The sequence below is a fragment of the Giraffa tippelskirchi genome, chromosome 5, assembly GCF_054371585.1.
Source record: "Giraffa tippelskirchi isolate mGirTip1 chromosome 5, T2T-mGirTip1v1.2.pri, whole genome shotgun sequence".
Taxonomy (NCBI): domain Eukaryota; kingdom Metazoa; phylum Chordata; class Mammalia; order Artiodactyla; family Giraffidae; genus Giraffa; species Giraffa tippelskirchi.
In genome coordinates, this window is record NC_137279.1 from 181294047 (window position 1) to 181316645 (window position 22599).

General features: G+C 46.5%; 1 long non-coding RNA gene across 1 annotated transcript in view; it reads left to right on the forward strand.

The window, feature by feature from the left end:
• The window catches only part of LOC145505089 (uncharacterized), a 52287-nt gene extending 30015 nt beyond the window's left edge, over positions 1-22272 (forward strand). Inside the window, exons 4-5 of the long non-coding RNA XR_014052830.1 lie at positions 598-701; positions 20383-22272. This is a non-coding gene — a long non-coding RNA (uncharacterized LOC145505089). The remainder of the gene's footprint in view (positions 1-597; positions 702-20382) is intronic.
• The last annotated feature ends 327 nt before the right edge of the window (positions 22273-22599 follow it).

The following is a 22599-nucleotide window of genomic DNA, read 5'->3' on the forward strand; positions in this document are numbered from 1 at the left end:
GGACACGACTGAAGCGACTTAACAGCAGCAGCAGCTGTTTCTTGGCAGACCCACCAACCCATCTTTGGGAAGTTACTGTTGCTCACCATAACTGCACGACCCCATGTGAATCACCTCCTGTGGACTCTGTGCCTCAGTGACTTTACCTATAAAATGGGGAAGATCTTAGGACACATTGTACCTACTTCACAGGGTTGGAGGGACAAGCAAGTGAATTAATGCCTGTGAAGTACTTAGACATGCAGTAAACTCTAAGCAGATGTTAATGATCAACATTAGCACTGTTATTTTATATCATTATTTGATATTTTTAGAATGATGATTGATCAGTTGAGATGAGTTTAATTGAGATACTATTGATGACTATCTTTTCTTTAAATAAAAATTGTGAAGTTGATACCCATAGTACTTTATGAATATCTTTATATACCATGCCTATGCTTAAGTCTATAAACTATTAATTTTAATATTTTTTAAAGCCACGGACTCCTTTATTTAATAGAAACTGAAAATGTACAATGGATATAATTGGAGTTTCTCTGGATGAAGGGAAAGTGGGACTTAAAGACCCTCTCTGGCCAAACTGTTCTTCCACAGGTTTTTTGGAAGACCTGGGCTCCAGGAACATCCTTTAAAACCAAGAAAATCATGCTTGGAGGAATGTCATTCACATCCAGAGTTCTTCTTCACACTGTGACCAGGTGACATGTGTCATTTCATTACTTTGTTTCTTCAAATGAGCTAGTTGATGATATCAGTTGACTTCATTTTCCATGCTTTTTCTCCCTCCCAAACTGGAGGCTTCATCTATTGTCTTTTGTTGATTTACACCAAAACCCCCCCTTCATTCTCATCAGATGGATTGACTCATAATTTCCGATATCCGCAGTTCTTCCTGCAGGGAGCGTTTTGGACACTCAATAGAGATGCTGTTACCTCTAAGGTTCCAGTGACTCATATGTGCCCCATGCCCTCCAGCATCCTGAGTTTCAAACACGAGGAACAAAGTTGAGGTCTTCTTTTCCTTTCTGCAACCCACTACAAGGCCAGACGCAAAGTAGGCACTCAATGAATATATGCCGAATGAGAGATTTTTCTTAGGAAAGAGTGAGAGTCTGAAGACCTGTGTTTAAGTCTGTTCATCTTTGTGACTCTGGGCAAATCCACTTAATCTCTGAGCCTCAGTTTCCTCATCTGTAAAGTAGGAATGTGTATTTCATATAAGGCTGATGTAAGTAGTAAATGAGGTGAGACAGGAAGTTCTCTGTATACTGTAAAGGGACGTGCACAAGAGGACTGTTGTTATTACACCCATAGGGACCAACTTTGGCCTGGTGAGCCTCCTGGGCTCCCTTCTGGGGATGAACAACAGGGATGGATTCATATGCAGAAAACACTTGCTAATTATTGTCTGGTTTGAATAATTATCCAAGGATCCTGGAAACAGCCCTTCCCACGGATCAAACTGTCACATCTGCAGCCGACCTTTAAGTAATCTGAGTGGGGGTAATTACAAAGGGCTGGTTTTCTCTAAATATAACTGTTCCCCAGCTAAAGGTCAGCTGGAGGGAGCACAGTTTGATAATTGCATGTGGTTTGATAATGAATTGGGGCAAACATTCCCAGGGGTGCTGTCAGTGGTTTCCTCTTACACAGACCAGGGTGTGGATGCCCAGATGGGAAGGACCTGGCTTTCTGGCCCCAGCAGGAGAAACTCATGGCTCCCATTTTATCTAATGTTCAGCCATAAAGTGATATCATTCATGGGGAAGTAATAATAGTGAAAACTTTTATAGAGTATAGGGTTAGCTCTTCTGTCCCTGGGTCCCAGAGTTCTGCAGATTCTGATGCTCTGATGTGGTCTTCTGCTTGTTTCATAGCTGTGTGTCTCATCTCTCCAGTGGGAGACAATAAGATCAAACACTAGAAGGTTTAGGATCAGAGACAAGCTGGGTATGTGTCTTGTTTCTGCCAGGATTCCTTGCAGGGGGTGGAGGGGCTTTGGAGAAATCATTTTCTCCATGAGCTCAATGTCCATCATCTATGAAATGGGGCTTGTGCACGACTGTTCTGACTGCCAGGACAGGCCATAGGGACAGCCAACAAAGAAGTAACTGGGAAAGTGCTTTGCAAGCCTCAAAGTCCTCAGAGAAGGAGAAGGTCAAGACAAACTTGTTCTATCTCCTTACTCTAGTTTTTAAGCTCCTTTAGGATGGCTTCATACTTCTCTTGCAACTGTCCACTGCTTAAGCTCAATAAAAAATTGAGGGGAGGGAATTGAAAAAATAAGAAAGAGAATAGGAGAATGAAATTGAAGACAGGTGATTGCCCTGCAGAATTTGAGGCTCAGTGGCTACACTCTGAGGGTCAAAGGCCCCACCTCAGCCCCCAGATGAGATCTAAGATCTAAGGTTTTCAAGATGAGATCATCCTGACTATCCAGGTGGGCCCTAAATGCAATGAGAATTCCCTTTTTCTTCACTAGACCTGTGCTCCACTCCTACCCCTCTTCTACCCCTACCTCCAGGCTGCCTCTTAAGTCTGTATCTTCAGTTCAGTTCAGTCGCTCAGTCGTGTCTGACTCCCTGTGACCCCATGAATCACAGCATGCCAGGCAGGCCTCCCTGTCCATCACCAACTCCCGGAGTTTACCCAAACTCATGTCCATTGAGTTGATGATGCCATCTAACCATCTCATCCTCTGTCGTCCCCTTCTCCTCTTGGCTTCAATCTTTCCTAACATCAGGGCCTTTTCAAATGAGTCAGCTCTTTGCATCAGGTGGCCAAAATATTGGAGTAATTTCTCCTATCTACCTGTTGTGGTAGCAACAGGTAGCCCCCTGTTGAATGGTAGCCCCCAAAATATATGCCACCCAGAACCTGTGAATGTGACCCTATTTGAATAGTCTTACAGACACAATTAAATTAAGGCTTTCAAGATGAGATCATCCCGATTATCCAGAGGGCCCTAAAGGCAATAAGTGTCTTTTTAAACAGAGAAGACACAGATGGAACTGGAGAGTACACACAGAGGAAGGTCATGCAAAGATGGAAGCACAGATTGAGGTGATGCAGCCACAAGCCAAGGAATGCCTGGAGTCACCAGAAGCTGGAAGAGGCAAGGAAAGATTCTCCACTAGAGCCTTCACAGAGTGTGGCCCTGTTGACATCTTAATTTCAAGCTTTTAGCCTCCACAACTGTGAGAGAATAAATTTGTGTTATTTTAAGCCCTTGCTTGCCCTCAGTTCCCAATCCCCCCTCCTTTTGTTTAAGGAATGATGAGGTTTTGTAGAGTTGGGCTGCAATATCCTATTTACCAGCAGGTGTCACCATTGAGCACAAAATATACTCCTTTATTCAACATGTTTATTGAGACAGGTGTGCTAGGCCCCCTTCCAGACATTACAGGTGCAACAGTGGACAAAACGGACAACTTCCTGCCCTAATGAGTAAGGATATGACTAAACAAACAGTTGGATATCTAATACAATATCAGACAATGATGAATGCCAGCAAGAAGGGGCAGGCTAAGGGATAGATACTGAATGGGGCATGAGGGCTATTTTAGATAGGGTGGCAAAGGAAGGCCTCTGAGAAGGTGATATAAAAAAGCTTGGGACTTCCTTGATGGCCCAGTTGTTGGGAGTCTTCCTTCCAGTGCAGGAGACACCAGTTCAATCCCTGGTCCAGGAACCAAGGTCTCACATGCCGCAGGGCAGCTAAGCCTGAGTACCACAGTTCTGAGCCCATGCACTGCAACTACTGAAGCCCTTGCACTCTAGAGCCTGTGCTCCGCAACTAGAGAAGCTCGTGCTTCCCAGCTAGAGAGTACCCTCTGCTTACCACAACTAGAGAAAGCCCACATGCTGCAGTGAAGACCCAGCACAGCCAAAAATGAATAAATAAAATATTTTAAGAAATTAAAAAGCTTAAGGTCACAGATGGCATGCCATGGTCACATCATGGAATGTCTAGCCATTTATGTGTGTAAAGCATATCACTTAAACATTTTTTTTTCTACTATTAAATTGAGTTTTTGACTTTGAACCTCTATTTCATAGAACTTAAGGGGGCAGAAATCAACCTCAACCTTCCTTTGGGATTCCTCTTGCAGGAAAGAGGTGCCTGGGCTCTTAGGCACAGCCTAAGCATTGGCAGGGAGGGGGAAAGAAGAGGCCTCTTGCTCTGGTCATTGGTCCCTACAGCACTCTTCTATGGCTTCCTATATGGTCCAGTGGATTTCTGCAGCTTCTGCTTGAGATGGGGGAATGATTAATGGGCTGTTCAGAGTTCTATCTGCCTGGGCGACCCTCCTGGAGGGGCTGATGAGAACAGGTGTTCCCTTCTCCTGTTTGTCTCTCCTCCATGCCCTGGTGGGGGAGCATACAGGGGTTTCCGTCTGGTCCTCTGAGGTGGGATAAAGCCCAGCTCTCCTCCTACTTCTGTCCAGGACACTTGTCCAGGCTAGAGGAGTACCTTCCCTGTGATACACAAAGGCCAGAGAGATTTTCAGGCGATTTGTGTTTTTGCCTGGCCGTATCTCTCCCCTGAGCCAATGAGCACCGTGCGGACTACTTGCTTGGAGTGGAAGTGAGCTGGGAAAATACAGGAGAGCAAAGCCACCGATTGGATGGATTCGTATCTCAGAGAATCATCTCAGCCACACCTGTGAAAGAAATTCTAGCCTTCCTTCACCATGTCTCCAGGTCCAACATTCTGTGTGTCACGGGTACTTGAAACAAGGGTCACGGAACAGTTGTGCGCGTGTGCCCCCACGCTTGGTTTCTCCTAGTTAAAGGGTGGAAGGAAAGTATTATTAATAGTTTTTCTTTCCCCCACTAAATGAACAGTGGTGCTGCCAGGCAAAAGGCAACAAGAAGTGTTTCACTAGCTTTCGGGTGACTTGGAAACTCTTGTCTAAAAATACGGACGAGCAGGAGTGTGAAGGAATGTGTAGGAGGGCTGTCCCCACAGCTCTCCACAGTCAGGACAACTGGGGCCACTTATGGGAAACACGCCAACATGTCCCTGCTCAAAGCCTCTTTTAAAATAAGCTCCCCTCCCACCCCGGGGTTTACAGGAAACTTCTCAGCAGATGTGGGCAATTTTCTCCAAGCCCTTGAAATGGAAGACAAAGGCAGCTGAGTGACAGGGCGTCAGAACGCAGAGAGAGCAGTTGCCGGCCAGGCCAGACCAATTAGCTGCCTTCTGCCCCTCGGCTCTCTGCGGTGGTCTCCAGGAGCTTGGTGGGGAGCTGAGGGGAGCCGGTGGGCCCTGGCATGCCTGACACCCAATTAGTGCTCATTCACCAGCTGACCGGCCAGCCTGCTCCCTTCTAACTGCTCAGCAGCCATCTCAGCTAGCAGCTCCAAGCACAGAGGATGCTAATTGGATGTGGAGACCCAGACGCCTCTCCATCAGCCCCTGTACTGGCCCAGGCTTTCTGGACCAAATTCCTGTTCCTCGTTTCATCACCAACTTGTCCTCCCTGAGAAGATGCCATTCCTCTCAAGTAGAAACAGATCGCCTGGCCCAGCAGGTCCTGCCGGGATTCTTGAAGCGTCCAAGTCAGGACAGAGTCAAGGTCAGTAGAGGATAAAGTGAGGGAGGGGGAACTAAGAGAGACCCTGGGGCCACTGGGTTCACTGGGGTGTTGGGAAAGCATTGAGGTGGGAGACCGGGAGCCTGCCACTGACCCTCAGTGGTGTTTTCCTTTCTTGGGCCTCAGTTTCCCTATCTGCACACAAACAGGATCCAAGGAGAGGCCCCGTAGGCTTCCTTCCCAGCCTGGTGTGGAGTTTCTGGACTAAGACCCACTGTGAGGTGGGCTTTGGGCAGCTTGGGATGCTGAGCCATCTGAGTCCTTCTGGAGTCCAGTGAGGCTCCTGGCTCTGAAAGACAAGGATCTAAACCTGCCCCCAGAAGACCAGGTTCTCCTGGACAAGTCAAGATACCTGGAACACAGATACTGGTACTGCAAATCCAGATGCTCAAGTTGTTCTGTTGTTTCAATGATTCCAGGAAGGTCACAGGTCACTGGGTCACAGTTGGGGTCACATGTGCTCTCTGGAAAAAAAAAAAATCACAGCCCCATTCCCCATTCCCATGGCAGCTCCAGATGTGCATAGAGTCACAGCCCCATCCCCCATTCCCATGGCAGCTCCAGATATGCATAGAGTCATAGCCCTGGAGTCAGGCTCACTCTTCATCTCAGGTGTGCCTGGATATTCTGTGGCAAATGTAAGAATGGATGTCCCAGAAGGAACTCAAAAGATGCTGTCTTTGTTGTTCCTATTCCTTAGTCCCTCCCCAGGTTAGAATGACACATCCCCACCCTTTGTCATGTGACTTTGCAGTTTCTGCGATCACAGTGGGAAGTATATAGTTCTGCGTCCCACTGGTGATCAGAGAACTTGGTCAGATGACTTGCTTTGGGCACTGGAATATGGAGAGTAGTGATCAGATGCCAGTTTGGAGCTGAGACCTGGGACGCAGCCCTGTTTCTTCTCAGCCTTCTTGTGTCCCTGTCATCTGCTATGAAAAGAGCATACTCTGGGCGGCTGATGTCCCTTCAGCCTGGGCCCCAGAAGACTTGCCCAGGAGACTAGAAGCCAGCCCTGAGCCTGGGCTCAGCCTGGTCCCAGCCTGGTCCATGTGAACTCACTCTAGATCAGACAAACCTAGGTCATCCTGTATACACATGGATTTGAAAACCAATGTGTGTTGTGGTAAACCAAAGCGATTCTGAGGTTGCCTTGTGACAAAGAACTGATGAATATACCTATGAAGGTGAGAAACAACCAGGAAAGGGCCAAGGATGAGGATTGTGCAGGGGTCCAGGAGCTGGGTGTGATAGAAGACTCCTCACCCATCAAAGCCAGGGGAGCAGGATGCCCCATCTAGTGGCAGACCAATCACGGATACCCCAGGGGCTGCCTCCTTCTGCCACCCAGGCCAACCCAAGCTTCAGAGGGACCTCACAACTCTGAACGTCTTGAACTGGTTTTTTTAGAACATCCCTAAGATGACACCTGAAAGTAGTAGATACTATTGTTATCCAGGTACTATGCCATGGACAAACCTGCTCAGAGGGGAAGAGGACAGAGACAAAATCCTCAAGACTGCCAAGAGCATCTGGGATGATTCTGGAAGAGTTAAGGTCCCTGTTGATTTGGAAGTCTGACCAGCAAATGTACTCACTGCTGAGATTCAGGGATGATGCTGAAACAGAGAAAGTGATTCCTAATCAGTTTAACGGGACGACAGATGACTCTTTCCTGGGAGTCTGCTGCACTGAGAGAATTGCTGTAATTGCAGGCACTTGGCAGAGAAATCAGGCGCCTGCCTCTCGTCCCTTAGCCTGCATCCCCTGGGGACCTCCAGTTCAGTGACTTGGTTCCCTGAGCTGAGCCGACCCCTGTGTGGATGTCGATCGCAACCTGTCTGTATATGGCTTGAATCTGGGTTAGGGGCTTTCTAATTACAGCCTGATTTGTCGTTTAAAATAGGCACAGAAATTATGATGCACATGGAATTTTGATGCTAGTGTCTCTTTGTGCTTGAGGAGACCAGGCTTCTGCCTTCTCCCAGGGAAGGCTGCAGAATATGCTTTACAAGGGAACCTCGGAAGCTTTTCAAGAGTTTCAATTTCTTGGGGAAGAGACGGCAACTGGGGCTAAATGTCAGCAGTCTAGTTTCCAATTCTGGCTCTACCATCAATGTTTGGGCAAGTCTGGTCATCGTGTTGCATGTCAGTTTCATTCTCTGAGCAATGGGGATAATAAAAACCAGATGTAGAGGGATGTTGTGGAGACCAGTTGAGATAATGCAAGTAAATGCTTATCACCACATCTGGCACCAAATGCCATGATATTATGGCATGTGGTACCTATCCAGTTGCTTCTGTTATCATTTTTAATAATAGCAAAGGGCTCAGCATATAGTAGGACCTCCCAGGTGCCTCAGACAGTGAAGAATCTGCCTGTAATGAGGGAGAACTGGGTTCGTTCCCTGAGTTGGGAAGATCCCCTGGAGAAGGGAATGGCAACCCACTCCAGTATTCTTGCCTGGAGAATTCCATGGACAGAGCAGCCTGGTGGACTGCAGTCCATGGGGTTACAAAGAGTCAGACATGACTGAGCAACAAACATTTTCATTTTAACGTGTATTAAGTATTCCATCAGTAGGTAGAACTATTATTATGATGATTATTAAAACAGATCCAATCATGGGCATCTCATGTCTGAAACCCCTCATGAATCCTCATGCCCTTAGAAGTGGTTTTCAAACACACTGTTTGGTGCCCAAGGAGTTCTGAGACTAAGTACTTGCCTGTTTGATGTTTAGGAAACCCGAGGCCCAGAGCAGTACCTAACTGTCCAAGGTCACTTAGATATGAAGTTACAAAGCCAGGAGGCCAACCCAGTTACCTCCACATTTCCTCCCAAGTTATCTCCTAGTCCAGGCACTCCGGATTTCCCTCTTTGCCTAGAGATCCTGGGCACCTTCATGTTTATACTGCTTTGCACCAATCATGCTCTTGCCTGGAAACCTCTTTCCACTTCTCTGTATGTCCAAATTACATCCTGGTCTGGGAAACCTTCCCAAGCCCCGCTAGTCAGTTACCACCTCATGCCGGCTATCTCTGTTGGAGCCAGATCTCAAGTTGTAAAGGTCTGTCTTTGCGCTGGACCGTGACCCCCAGGTCCCTGGGCCTGGCGCATTCCTCCCTGTTATCCCAACCTCATCAGTGACCAACTGCAGTACGAGCAACCAATGAGCCAACCTGAGGCTGATTCTCGGCTGTTATAAACCTGCAGAGAGGGTTTAGGCGAGACCATCTTCTCCTTGCATCACCCACGCCCTGAGCTCATATGCCCGAAGGGAGAGCCAGTGGGACGGCCAGAGTCCTGCAGGACCTCAAGTCCTGTACTGATGGGCTTTGCGTGATTCACCATAGTAGGGCTAAATCGCAGATAACGCCCTACCCCCAGTTTTTTAGTATAAGAATGTTCCCATGAAATATTTGGGACTTACACTGAATATTATTTGCTTTTGATCTGAAATTCAAATTTAACTGAGTGTCCTATATACTTTTATTTGCTGGCTCTGCCAGCACATCTACATAGGCACATCTATACACATCGCCCTGAGGAGGCATCCCAGGCACATCTCTGAGGCAGCTTCCCCAGGCATGTCTACAGATGCTAGCTCTGGGCATGTATCCATTCATACAGTCCAACTGACTTTCTAATATCATACCTTTCATAGATAGCATCTAAGACTTCCACTTCTTCCATTTTAGCATCTCTATAATTGGGACTCATCTTTGGGCACTGGTGGTGAGTTAGCCGTCACTCACTCAGCACGTGCAGGAGGCCCGACTGGACCCCAGCAGCCAGCCCCTAGGTGGGCCAGTCGACAACGTAGTCTGAGACCATTTGAGGAAGGAAATGTGTTATTTATTGGCCGAAAACCTTCCATTGACACCTTCTGAGAATGTCAAGAAAGAGCCAGCATTGCAAAGGCAAAATGGGTCAACAGCTCAGAAGTTCAGAAGAAAATCCCAGAGATTCTAGTGGAATGCTCTTTGAAGAAATTGCACACACTCTTGATGTCTCAGAGGGTGACTCTGGATGGGAAAACATGGACATTGATGGCTCAGAGTTGAAACGTGATCTAGAGAGTTGGACTTTGAATAGAAAGGTTAGGAATACCAGAGTATTCATGGCACCTATAATATTCTTTGCACTTATAATATTCCTTGATATATATTTATGTATCAATATATAAATATTTCTTGATATATATACTATATATAATAAGTATTAAGTAACACTTTCAATAGTAGAAAGTAAAAAATCTAAGCGGTAAGAAAGCATTGGGTCACAGCCCTTTTCCTTTCTCATGAATATAGGAAGAAATGGTTCCCTTTATGATCAGTGACATCTTAGATGGGATGAAACAAGGTAGTTGAATTCATTTAAGCCAGCGGTCAGTAAACCCAGACTGATTGACTTACGTTAAAAGGAACCCAGGAGGTCATGGACCTTCCCCTGGTGAGATGGTCTCTGCGGGGTTGGGTCTTGATAGCCATTTTTCAGGAAAATCCTGCTCTTTACATGAGGACTGCATGGGTTGGGGGGAGCTAGTGGCGTTTCAGAAGCGGCCTTTCTTCCTTGTCTGGGAGGGTTCTGTGCATTACAGGATGCTGGTGTCGTTGGCTTCTACCCAGTTCTCTAGTCCCTCCTAGTTGTGACAACAGCAGACAAAATCTCCAAAGTCCCCACACATTCCAGACACCCCTGGAAGGCACTACCACTCCTGGCTGAGTCCCCTTTGCTACAGGAAGTGGAGGGTTTGACTCAGACCTGCCGCTTGTCCGTTCAGCACCATCCTCCTGGCTCTGTAGCCTCTCGTACTCATCTTCCAAGAAGTCACGGCACTGCCAGGATTATTCAGGTCCGAGGGGTGTGCCCAGCCTGGCTTGGAGGGGCTGGGGGCCCGGCCCCGGGCAGGTCTGACTCTCTGCTGTCAGGCCCCAGCTGGCCTCACTCTGCCCCATGTCCTGCCAGGAGCATTTTCTCCGTGCTCCTCAAGGCAGCCTCTGAGAGCGCACGTAGCCTCCTTTTCATTTACATGGGGATTACTGGAGACCAGAAAAGCGCTTTAAAATGATATAATGTCTCTGCACCTCATCAAACCCTTCCCCTTCCACCAATTTCTGCCTGATTTACAGTTAATACTGCACACTCCCATCACCCTGCCGGAGAAGCGGTGATTATTTCTCCATTGCCATAAAGAATGTAAAGGAGATGGGAAAAATCAGGTGAATTCAGAGAAAGTTTAGTATAAAAAAGAGTGCTGGGGGAGGGGAAGGGGTGTCAGGGAAGGCAGTAGAATAATGGGAGGAAAAGCATTCCTGGAACCAATTTCAGAGTCAAGCGATTCCTCCGGGCCTTGCAGAGAAGCCAGCAGGCGTGGGGTTGCTGGTGTGCTTGACAAATGGCTTGGGAGCCAGGATGGAGGCAGGCCCTGGTATGGAGGCTCACCTGGGTGTTCATCCACCCCAGGGGTCTGGTCCAGATAAAGGACCCCACCAAGGAGTCAGCCCACCCTAAGGGAGGATGAGAGGACTGTCCATCCTTCCTCCCTGCCCTGGACAAGAGGGTCTGGTGAGCCTTTAGGCTTCTGAGTCTTTGAGAAGCAGAAGTTGGCTCTGAATTCAGAGCTCTTGGGTGCAGATTTGTTTATTCTGCTTAATTTAGTTGAACACTAACAGCCCAAATGTGGGGTCTGGCCTCAAATTCTGGCACTAATGAGTGCTGGCTATAAAGTTTCAAGCAGTCATTTCACATTGTTGAGCCTCAGTCTTCTTGTCTATAAAATGGGATAAACTGGCACATGGTAAGTGCTCATAAAAAATGTGGCTTTGACATTCTGTATCTCCCATCAACCAATCAGCACTCAGTAGCATCCTCATCAGCTCCAACCTCCAGCAAATGAGTGCATGTGATTATATTCTTTTGAATTTGCTGATTTTACCATCAGGGAGCTTCATTTGTGATTCTTCAGAGGAAAGAGATGCTCTAAGTCTCTCACATCATCCATCAGCCAGAGAAGGATGGAACCCACTGGGCTGACTTAGTGGTGCTGTATTAACCCAGTATTTCAGTTATCATTGCTGTATGACAAACTACTCTAAAATGTAATTACTTAACATACAACTGTTTATTTGCTCACAATCCTTGGTTCTGACTCTGGTCTGAGTGCCTCTGTCCTTCATGTGGTCATCTGGGGCATCATCACAGTGGCAAGCTGGCCTCAGTGTAGTCAGACATCTCACTCAGTGACTGGCATCCTCCTGAGCACCCCAAAACAGAAGCCGCCAGGACTTCTGCCTAGGTTCTGAATTTGCACTTCAACCACATTCTACTGGTTCAAATAGGTCAGGGGGCTAGCCCAGAATCAAGAGGAGCTGGGTTCACAAGGGCGTTAAACTGAGTGGTTTATTGCCAAACATTCAACCAACAATTTATACACCTAGGTCTTTGGTATCATTATTTTTTCTTTTTCTTTCTTCCATAATTAGTTTGCCTTTGAATTTTTACTTCTATGCTCACCATTTATTGCACACGGATCTTTACTGCATGGGTGCATACTAAGTTGCTTCAGTTGTGTCAAACTCCTTGTGACCCTATGGACTGTAGCCCACCAGGCTCCTCTGTTCATGGGGATTCTCCAGGCAAGAATGCTGGAGTGGGTTGCCATGTCCTTCTCCAGGGGATCTTCCCCATCCAGGGATTGAACCTGTGTCTCTTATGTCTCTTGCAATGGCAGGTGTGTTTTTTGTTTTGTTTTGTTTTTACCACTAGCACCACATGGGAAGCCCCATCTTTACTGCAAGTGACCTCAAATCAAATCTCTCTCTCTCTCTTTGTTTTAATTAGGCAAGAGAGCAGTAAGGAGGTATAGGTGTTTCGTGATCATGCCTGTCTGTCTCCTTGGCTTTCTGGGTCTTGGGTACCTGTTCCTGCTTCTGTAGCTACTCACTCAATCCATGAGCATCTCTCCCTCTCTCTAGGATCATCTTCATCTGTTCTGACCTCTGCACCTCTCATCTTTATCTCTTGGAGGCTCCTGTTTCTGTGGTTCTCCCTCCTCTTCTGTATCTCCCTCTCAGTCTATTCTGTGCACATTTTTTTCTGTCCTTATTTCCATTGGTCTCTCTCTCTCTCCCTCTGAATCTTCTGCTTTTTCTCTCTATCTCCCTCCATCATCCTTTCAGCCAGAGCCTTAGCCCTGTTGTTGTAAACTGGCCTTCACACAGGTAGCAACAGGGACTTCAAGTCATGTCTTTGGCGGAGAGTCCAGGGCTTTCCTGAGTCTGAGAGGCCCAGGCTGCCCCCGGGGCCTTGCCTGATGTGGAGAAGGTGTCTAGGGAACCTTTCTTCTTTTCTCAGCATCTGGCCTCTGGAGCCTAAGAACTGCCTGCATTCCAAAACCTTGCCAAACCTGTGGGGGTGAATACCTCTGTCTACAGGGGTCTCTTGAGAAGCAGAGGGATGGAGAGCAGGCAAGAGGGAGGGCAGGGATGCAATGAGGGAAGTGGAGGCAAAACTCTATGTCCCAGCCTTTGAGAAGCTGTAAAATGAATGCAGGTATGCGAGCCTCAGCAGCTGCTGAGACAGGAGGAGGAGGGTGAGAGGGAGCAAACAGGGCTGGCTCCAGGAGGATGCAGGTCTCACCCCAAACTTCTCTGTACCCCAGGACTTGGCCTTGTGCTGGGCACACCACACATTACCCGGTCAGGAAATGCTGAATGTCCTCACTTCTTAACAGCTGTCCAACAGGAACCAGTGACTTCAGAAGGTAGTGAGTTGCCCATCCCTGGATTTATGTAAGCTGAGGCAGAACAACCTCTGGGATACGGTCTAACCAGCTGCCTCTTCAGAAGACAGCATGATCCTGGATTTCCTCTTTGGAGATACTCAGAACGGGTGTGGAATCATCAAGCCAAGGCCCATTGAAACAGAGCAGGAGAGACTCCTCTGGTGGTTCAGTGGTTGAGATTCCATGTTTCCACTGCAGGGGGCATACGCCTGATCCCTGATCAGGAAGATTTCACATGCTGCATGGCGTAGCCAATAAATAAATAAATGAAATAAAATTACTATCTATAAAAAATTAAAAAAAAAAAAGAGAACAGAGCAGGAGAGTTCAGTGCCCCCACCCTGGCCCTGGCCTCACAGCCCTGGCCAAACCCTCCTCCCCTCTCCCCAGAGCCCACGCTCTGCAGCTCCTCCCTCCCTTTTCCCTGGAACCTGCCAGCAGAGTTGGGTTCAGGCTGGGCAGGGCCAAGGCCAAGGCCAAGGCAGCGATGGAGGCAGCCCTTAGTTCCCAGCCTGCACAGAGTGGCATCTCTGAGAGGCTCACCTGGAAGTGACCTTCCCCTGACTTTAGCACCGGATCACACGCAGGCTTCCCTGGGGTGCACACAGCATATCTCCAAGCTGCTGTGGGTAGCTTCCAAACCCGCCAAAACAAAGGGAGAAATCATGCAGGGTTTGGGGGACAAACATATCCCATTTTTCCACTTCCCAAACTGCTTTTCTGCTGAGTTTCTGAGAATGCTGGTGCAGGACGTGAGTCTGCAGAGCAGCTCTGCTAACTCCAGGGCTCCCTAGGTCTTCCAAGTAGAACCCTGACTGAAGGTGGACCGAGAAGAACAGACCCTGAGGGCCTGTGCATGCCTGGGCACCAGCACAGCCACAGACACGTGTGTAAATGAGCTGGTGCACCCACACTGACAACTGCTTCCATCCACAAGGTCAGATGCTGGAGGTCACACATACACAATGAGAAAGCATACCAGTATACCCCTGACACGCGGGTGTGGGGAAGCCCAGCTCCACTAACCAGCCCATCCACACGCACGGGCACATGGAAACACATCAGTGCCCATGTGCACGCCTGCGTTTATGAGAGGACGTATACAATGACACAGCTGGAGGCTCATGTGTGATTATGTTCATAAAAAGCGGCTACGAAGGCACTCAGCTAAAACCTCATGCCAAGGCAGATCTGAACACACACACAGCTGTGTACATGCACTCTGGTACACCTGCGTGTGCACACCTATGAACAACATATTCACTATTATCGTGTAGTATGCTGTGGCTGTGTTCATCCAACCGTCTCCCCCTCCCTCCCTTCATTCCCCTCCCTCCTCCCCCTCTCTCCCTCCCTCCCTCCATCCCTCCATCCCTTCATTCCCCTCCCTCCTCCCCTTCTCTACCCCCCACTTCCCCTTCTTCCCTCCCCCTCTCCCTCCCTCCCTCCCTCCTTCCCTCCCACAAGTGAGTGTCAGATGCAGCAGAGCATGGTGATGGGGAGGGTCTGGTCCAGACCTAGGCCTGCCACCTTCTAGCTCTGAGTGACCTTGAGCAAGTTATTTACTGTCTCCAGGTATCAGTGCCTTCATCTATAAAATGAGGATAATCTTGGGGCTTTTATGTTAATATGTATAAGGTTCTCAGGACAGTGCCTACTGTGGGGTAAGCTCCCCTGGAATGGTCTCCCCTATGGGAGCTGAGGAAGAGGTCAGAGAACACAGGGTTTGTGGCCAGACGTCTCGGGTTCCCTTCCTGGTGTTGTCCTTTAGGCCTCTGGGACTCTGGCCTCAAACGTCATTCCTCTGTGGTCTCTTGAATTCCTCCCCTGTGGCTGAGTATGGATGGCCTTGGCTTGGCTGCCTCCTGGGGCTGAGGGAAGGGACAGCCCTTCAGGAGTTGTCAAGGGGTGGCGATGCTTCAGAGAATCTCACCTGGTGGAGAACCACTGGCAATGGCTTAGGGGCGGCTGGTGTGCCAGCTGGAGCCCCAGTGCCCAGTGCCCTCATCACTGGGGGGCACTCACGTGGATCTGGGCTTCCCTGGTGGCTCAGTTGGTAAAAAATCTGCCTGCAATGCAGGAGACCCAGGTTTGATCCCCGGGTCAGGAAGATCCCCTGGAAGGGGGCCTGGCAACCCACTCCAGTATTCTTGCCTGGAGAAATTCATGGACAGAGGAGCCTAGCAGGTTACATTTCATGGGGTCGCAAAGAGTCAGACATGACTGAGTGACTATCACACAGGCACACACGTGGATTTAGATTGTTGTGTGTACCGAAGGCCAGTGCTGCTTGGAAGAACAAATACCACAGCTGGGAAATTCTTGCAGGAAAGTGCCAGCTGCTGGCACCCCCTGGACCACAGGGGCTCAGATTATGACACTCCCCTGAGGAACATGTAGGGTCTTCCGATGGTCTCAGAGGAAACTCCCAACCCCTCCTCCAGGCCTTCAAGGCTTTCCACCTCACCTCCCTCATTCATTCTAGTGATGAGAACTTTTAAGATCTATTCTCTTGGCAACTTTCAAATATACAATATTATCAAATATAGTCACCATGCTGCATGCATTTATTTTTTAAAAATTGGATTAATTTACAATCTGAACCCTTCTTCTGGAAGTACGCTTAGGAGGAACCTGGGAGTAAGTCAAACTCTATTAGAAAAGTCCATCTTCCTTTTCATTTAATTACCTACCTACAAGGACATAGGATATCCCAGTAAGAAAAACACAAAACTTGGGTCTGGATGATCTGAGTTCAGATCCTGTTTCTGCACTTCCAACTCACATGACCTGGAATAATTCATTCATTTGAGTCTCAATGTCCTCAACTGTCAAATGGGGCTAATGAGTCCTTCCTCCAAGGGTCAATGGGTAGGGATCAATGGGTTGATGAAGACTCAGAAGGCAATGCCTCTCAGGAAAGGGGCCAAGAAATGTCTGTCCTTTGGCCCACTAAGGTGTCAACCAAGTTATATCATTTTACAAAAGTAGAAAGAATCTCCAATGACAATGGTCATTGGCTCATGGCCCTTCTCAATGATCAGTGATCTCCGCCCTGCTCCCCCACCCCAGATTGCTGTTGTTGTTCAGTCACTAAGCTGTGTCCAACTCTTTGTGTCCTCCACTATCTCCCAGAGCTTACTCAGACTCATGTCCGTTAAGTCGGTGATGCTATCTAACCATCTCATCTGCTCCCTTCTCCTTTTGCCTTCAGTATTTCCCAGCATTAGGGTCATTTCCAATGAGTCAGCTCTTCGAATCAGATGGCCAAAGTATTGGGGCTTCAGCATCAGTTCTTCCAATGAATATTCAGGGTTGATTTCCTTTAGAATTGATTGGTTTGATCTCCTTGCCGTCCAAGGAACTCTCATGAATCTTCTCTAGCACTACAATTTGAAAGTATCAGTTCTTTGGTGCTCAGCCTTCCTTATGGTCCAGCTTTCACATCTGTACATGACAACCACCCCAGGTTAACTTGAAGCAAATCCTAAAATCAATATACTTATTTTCTCTTCTCCTGTATATGTTCAAAACTTTTCATGATATAAAGTAACAAAGTGAGGGTGGCAGGAGATAGTTTATGCAATGTTCCTGGTACTCAGCAGAGTTTTAAGCCATCCTGGGACAGGGAAGGACTTCCAAAACAAAGCAACATCTGCAACAGTGGAGAGTTAAAGGTTTATATATTTCAAGAAGCAATGGGGAATTCCCTGGTGGTCCAGTGGTTAAGATTTAGCACTTTTCACTGCTGGGGCCCTGGTTCAATCCCTAGTCCAGGAACTAAGATTGTGCAAGTTGTGCAGTGTGGCCAAAAAATATATATATATATAAAATAAAATAAAGGCAAACAAACTAAAAAACAAAGATTTCCAACAAATGTAACTTAAAAAGTTAATACCCCTATTATCTATAGAGAGCTCTGACAAGTCATTAATTCTACCACTTTAATTACAAAATGGGAAAACAAGCAATTCACAGAAGATTAAAACACAAATGGTCAATAAACATGTGAAAAGATGTTCCACTTTACTAGTAATCAAAGAAATATAAATTAAGACAAAATAGCATTGTTTCCTACCAAATCAGCGAAGATTTAAGAAATGATAATGCCCAGTGCCAGCAAGGATGAAGCAACGCAGCCCTCTTATATTCTACTGTAGATAATTTAAATTGGCATCTACTTTCCGGAGAACAAGTTGGGACTAGGTATTGAGACCTTAAAATACAAATTGGGACTATATTAAAACCTTAAAAAAAAAAATTCCTTTCAGGGCTAGGATTCGTCTCTAGGAAATACTCAGAAATTCAGGCCAAGAGTTATACACAATGACATTCATTATTTATAACTGAAATTTATTTTAAAAATGGAGACAACCTAAATATTCCACAGTAAGAGAGTGGTTAAATAAATAAAGAGTGGTTAAATAAAGAGAGCGGTGGCGCTAGTGGTAAAGAACCTGCCTGCCAATGCAGGTAAACGTAAGAGACGTGGGTTCCATACCTGGGTCGGGAAGATTCCCTGGAGGATGGCATGACAGCTCACTCCAGTATTCTTGCCTGGAGAACCCCATGGACAGAGGAGCCTGGTGGGCTGCAGGCCACATGGTCACAAAGAGTTGGACACGACTGAGGTGACTTAGCATGCACATCTATATATAATGCAACATTCCCTAACCTTAATAACTATATTTTCCAAGAATTTTTAATGGCATGGATAAATACTTACTCTCTAACGTTAAATGAGAAAAAGCAGGGTACTGAACTATATATCCGCATGCTGTAAAATCCCAATTATGTAAATAAGTAAATATACATAAAGAAGGGTGATCAGTGAGGCAGAACAAAAATACTTTAGAGAGATTCTACAGGTTTTAAGTTTCTACCAGTCTCTCGTGTCAAAGACAGAAGTCACCTTGGAAAAATGGTTCTTTTCTTTCTGTTTTTTCCTGTTTTTCTGAGGTTCTTTTTTTCCGTTTTCTTTCCATTTTTAACTGAAGTATAGTTTATTTACATGTTGTATTAATTTTCTTCTGTTCAGCAAAGTGATTCAGTTATACATGTATTATTTTTTATATTCTTTTCCATTATGGTTTATCACAGGATATCCAATGGATAAACAACAAAGTCTTACTATATAGCACAAGGAACTATATTCAATAATATAGGACTTCCCTGGCGGCTCAGTCAGTAGAGAATTTGCCTGCAATGCAGGAAAATACCTGCAATACAGAGACCTGGATTCTGTCCCTGGGTTGGGAAGATCCCTGGAATAGGAAATGGCAACTCACTCTAGTATTCTTGCCTGGGAAATCCCATGGATGGAGGAGCCTGGGGGGCTACAATTCATGGGGTCGCAAGGGTTGGACAAGATTTAGCAACTAAGCCAACCAACACCCAACCAATATAATGATAAACCATAATGGAGGTTCTTTAGTTACACAAATGTAGGACAAATATCTAGTCAGTAGTCTTGGGGGGGGTGGTTGTTGGTTAATACTGAGTTTGGGGGAAATACCCAAAGGCAATTGATGAAACTCAGAAGTAAAATATTCTATTATTATTATTAATTTTCAGAAGAAAAGACTCCCCTGGTAGAGTGGGTACACCTCTGGGAGAGAACTTTTTGATATTAACAGATTTTTTCTCTTTTTTAGTGGGGGAAGAACAGTGAGGGAATCTTGCTAGAAGGATCTAATTCTTTCATTCAATAAAGAATGATTGTCTACTGTACACCAAGCACTGTTCTAGACCTCTGAAAAATGTCAGTCATGACGGAGGCCCAGGTATCACAGGGGCTTACTCTAGTTGGGGAGACAGTAAACCAACAAAAGTGTAATATATCAGGATGTGATATGTGCTATGGAAAAGCAAAAGGCTGAAGGCCTAGAGAATTATGTTGTTGTTGTTCAGTTGCTCAGTCATGTCTCACTGTTTGTGACCCCATGGACTGCAACACACCAGGCTCCCCTGTCCTTCACTATCTCTGGGAGTTTACTCAGATTCACCTCCATTGAGTCAGTGATGGTATCCAACCATCTCGTCCTCTGCCACCCCCTTCTCCTTTTGCTTTCAATCTTTCCCAGCATTAGGGTCATTTCCAATGAGTTGGCTCTCTGCATCAGGTGGCCAAAGTATTGGAGCTTCAGCCTCAGCATCAGCCCTTCCAGTGAATTACGGGGTGGGTATTATTTAATGTGTGTGTGTGTTGGGTGGTGGTGCTGGGTCTAGAACCAGCCATGATGGTAGGTAGCTTTTGAACAGAGATCCGAAGGAGTGAGTCATGTGGACATCTGCAGGAAGAGCATTGTGGGCAGTGGAGGCATCAAAGACAAAGGCCTAAAGATGGGAATGCGCTTAAATGATATGAAGAGTAGCAAGAAGGCTTTTCTTAGCAGGATAAGGGGTAGAGATGGAGGAGAGATGGAGGAGAGAAACGGGGTCTGATCATATAGGCATGATGAGCACTTTGGTTTTTTTAAAGCAGCCTTGGTGGTGGTGTTAGTCACTCAGTCATGTCTGATTCTTTGCAAACCATAGATGTTGCCTGCCTGGCCCCTCTGTCCATGGAATTCTCTAGGCAAGAATACTGGAGTGGGTAGCCATTCCCTTCTCCAGGGGATCTTCCTGACCCAGGGATAAGACCCAAATCTCCTGCACTGCAGGCCCGTTCTTTACCATCTAAGCCACCAAGGAAGCTCACTGAGATTTAAATATGCAAAAAAATTAAGTATGGAATAAAATAAAATATATGCAATAAAATAAGGCCATTTTAAGTGTTTGCTGGATGGGTTTTGACAAATGTATATACCCATACAACTACCACCACCATCAAGATAGAGGACATTTCCATCATCCTTGTTCACCTTTGCCATCAATCCCTGCCCCTTCTGTCACCAACATTTCACAATGTTTGCACTGTGTCTGACTTCTTTTGCTCAGCATATTCATCCACATTGTGGTAATTTGTATGTTCCTCCTTCTTATTGCAGAGCACCTTTTCCTGTAGTTCGTACCCAAGGTATTCATCCATTCACCTGTTGATGACATCTGGCATTTTCTAGTTCGGAACTCTAACGAAGAAAGATGCTGTGAACATTCTTGTCCACTTGTTGGGGACATATGTGTTCATTTATCTTGGGTAAAAACCTAGGAGTGGAATTGTGGCTCATAAGGTAAGTGTATGTTTCAATTTATTAGAAACTGCCAGTCTTCTAAAGTGGTAGTGCCATTTTACACTTTCACCAAGAGTGTGCAAGAGTGCCAAAGGCTCCATACCCTCACCTACATTTGGTATGGTGAGTCTTTTTAATTGTCCTGTTCCATGGCTGTGTAATGATATCTCGTGTTTTACTTTGCTAGCAGCATCTTGATCTCAGACAATGTCCTGAAGTTCCCTGAACTTTGGTTTCTGTGTCTGTAAAACAGGAGTAATAATAGTTCCCACCTTCTAGTGATGCTGTGAGGATTAAATGTGAAACTGCAGGTAAAGCATTAGCTCAGGACTGAGCATATGGCTAGTGCTCAGTAGAGAGCTAACTATGTTATCTCTTGGCATAAGAGATGTTCTCTCTGTTCCCAAACACAGCCACCTCTCTTTTGTCATCAACCTCCTACGGTATTGCTGGGGCCCACTGACCCCCCTTGGTGAGCCTGCGTTTTCTTGTGTTCCCTTATCCCTCTCCCCTGACCTCTAACTGCTGAAAGAGAAAGCCTCCAAAGGAATAAACCACCTAATGAAATCTAGGTTGGGTCTCACCTTCTACACCAAGTACCTCTTTGAGGCATTTTCCCAATGAACTTCATTTTTGCCTGAGAAGAATTCTGGGGACAGCCATTAGATAATTTTCAATTATCGCCTCAAGCCCTGCCAAGACCAGTTCTTATGGGATTGAGGACTCTCCTAGGGACGCCTGGGGTAGACAGAGGAGCTGAGGCTGGTACCGGGCACGTCTCAAAGGAGAAGGACTTTCATGCGACCCTTGGGCTGCCTCCACCTGGCATCAGCGATGATCCCCCCCTCATCCAGCTCTCCGCGCATGCCTCCTCAAGGAGATCTTGAATATTTATCATGTATTAGGTGAAAAAAGAAGTGGAACAGGAGGAAATTGTGTTACTGCATATGAAATTTGCCTGAAAAGTTTCCACCTTTCTCTAGTCGGAAAATAGTTTTGATTTGAAATATGAAGCTTCTCTCCAACTTATTATCTCAGAGACAAGAACAGAAAGCGATGCTCCTTGGGCTTCAGGTGGAGCTGCCGGAGGTGGTGGGCGGTCGCGGGCATCACGGATTGTCTGTAGAAATTGCCCCTGTGCATCAAAATTGCAAATTTTCTTTTTTTTTCTTCTCTTGCTGCTTCCCCCTCCAAAATTTACCTCTCGCTCATAGGCAGTACGGAGCCAAGAGGAAGCTCTAGAGGGAGCAGCAGGGTCCCTGCATCAGACAGAACACCCAGGCTTATTTTGTCCTGGACACTCATTTGAATGCAGTAGCCTTTACTCCATTTCACTCAGTTCTAGGCTGGAAAGGATCTCTTAGATCAAGAGGCCAGTCCCCTCTACTGCAGATATTCTGTGCTTTACTGGGTCACTGCTTCCTTTGAGACTCAGTAGACAACCTGTGGATCCATGCAGCAAATAAGCACACATATACCCCAACTGGTGCATGCACCTTGATGAGGGGTGGGAAGTATGGATTCACAAAATTTAATTCACAGGACACCTTCATGTCAAGAACACTCTGTGAAAAGTCACTTCAGTTGTGTCTGACTCTTTGCAACCCTATGGACTGTAGCCCACCAGGCTCCCCTATCAATGGGATTTTCCAGGCAAGATTACTGGAGAGGGTTGCCATTTCCTTCTCCAGGGGATCTTCTCAACCCAGGGCTTGAAACCGCATCTCTTAAGTGTCCTGCATTAGCAGGTGGTTTCTTTACCACTAGGCCACCTGAGAAGCCCCCAAGACCTTGCATGACATTAAAAACACCACAATAAAATCATGATAGGTGTCTTTAAGGAACACTTAGGTACCAGTCACTACACTCAGCATCTCTAAATGAGTCAGCACAAGTGGAGGTGCTTAGCAGAGTGCCTGGCACTTAGTAAGTGCTCTTATGATTATAATTCTCATGTCATCCTCACAACAACCCCTCACTGCTATATTATCTCTATACTATAGACAAGATTCCAGAGGCTCAGAAACTTTAAGT